The following is a 1,938-nucleotide window of genomic DNA, read 5'->3' as shown; positions in this document are numbered from 1 at the left end:
TTTCCACTGATGAAATATTCAAAGCTCAGACTCCATCAAATGTTGTGCTGCATCATTTTATTCCCATTTCCCCAAAGTTCAGTGGCACATGTTTGGTGTCTTTGGAAACTCCCATTTCAAATAAAGTTGTGCTTTGAATGATGAGTGTGTATAAAGTATAAATTGAATTAGTTTCTTCCTCTGCTGCTGCTGTTGCTGTGATGAATCAAACTTGTATTCTGCTGCCCTCTGGTGGCTGCAGCCACACACTGCTCCACACCAGGCGTACTGTAATACCATGTAGCAGTAGTGATGAAGAAACAGTATTTACTGAAGAAAAAGTCCCAACAGCACAAATGTTCATTCATAAGGATGGAAATATTGAACAGTGTGTGGATCATTGTTGGTTTAGTTTTTATTTCTCTTCATGTTGTTCTGAGCTGCAACAGCAAATATGTTTGGAAAGAATGTCTGAGTTACAATTTCATCAACCTGATGAATAAATATTTTTAATGAATCTATCTGCAAACATTCACAGAACAACAACAAACTGTATTCTATTTGTTTTCTACGGTGGCCCTGAGGGCTCACCGATCTGCAGCTAAAGAAAACACATGCAAACACACACAACACAAAGACGTTCAGAAAACATCTTCATCAGTTTGACAACACATGAGCTGCACATACTCACAACACCACGGAAGTGTTTCCAGGAGACACTAAAAAGTGATGAACCTGGCTGGGAAAAGCATTTAACAACAAGTGTGACTGGATGTATTAAAATACACACATGCAAGTGCGTCCCAGCCAGGTTCATCATCCTTTTGTTTTTGCCTCAGTTCCAATAACGGCAGTTAGAGAGAGACAGGTAAGTCAGAGGATGACGTGCACCAAAGGGCCACGGGTCAGACTCCAACCTGCGCCGCTGCGGTCTGGACTACGCCTTCATTGTCCACAGAGAGAGACAGGTAAGTCAGAGGATGACGTGCACCAAAGGGCCACGGGTCAGACTCCAACCTGCGCCGCTGCGGTCTGGACTACGCCTTCATTGTCCACGCTCTAACAGCTGAGCCACGGGGCCCCCACATCACTTTTTAGTGTCCCCTGGAAACACTTCCGTTGTGTTGTGAGTATTTGCAGCTCATGTGTTGTCAAACTGATGAAGATGTTTTCTGAAGTTGTCGGTGTTTTGCCTGTTTACATGTGTTTTCTTATGCTTCAGTGAGCTGAGCTCTCAGGGCCACCGTAGTTTTCTCTGCTATAACCATTCACATCAAAGTAGCCACTGTTTAAACAGCCTTCATGGTCATTTTTGTCACCTCACTTCAGGTTTGGGAAAGATGGTTTCAGTTGATTAAAGCTGCAGTAAAGATTATTTTTGCAACAGATGATTATTCATACATCTAGCAGTTATGAAGCAACATGACTCGACCACCTGATGAATGTAAGTCCACTATTCACTCTTTTTGCTCTGCATTTTTACCATGCACCTAAATGAATCTAATAATCAATCAGTATAATGTAATTTAGTGTGTAAGTGTTAATTCTCCTGGTAGAAATGAAGTGATAATAAAACAGGATGTCAGCTGAAACACAGATCAGAATTGTATTGGGCCATCGTGTCTGATTTGTGTCTACAACTGTGTATATAATGGGAGGGCTGGAGAAGAATGGACAGTCTGAGGCATCCCTGATGAAGAATGAAAAAGCTTTGGACTTAAAGAGCTGCGTGCTCCAGCTTTGTACTGAACCCACAGACATGACACTGACATGAGACTCCCATGAAGAAAGAAATATGTATATTTTCAACACTTGGTTCGATTTAGGAACAGATGGTGGATCAAAAGAAGCTGACTGCAGTGACACAATGGTGGTGAAGACAACAACTGATCCAGCTTTTGTTATTGTTTTGATCCAAATTTAGAGTTAGAAATAGAAATAGTCTGTCACACAGAACAT

This window comes from Seriola lalandi, unplaced genomic scaffold, assembly GCF_002814215.2.
Source record: "Seriola lalandi dorsalis isolate HSWRI2012SDOR001 ecotype SW California unplaced genomic scaffold, Sedor1 jcf7180002054970, whole genome shotgun sequence".
Classification (NCBI taxonomy): Eukaryota; Metazoa; Chordata; class Actinopteri; order Carangiformes; family Carangidae; genus Seriola; species Seriola lalandi.
This window is presented reverse-complemented; position numbering follows the sequence as displayed.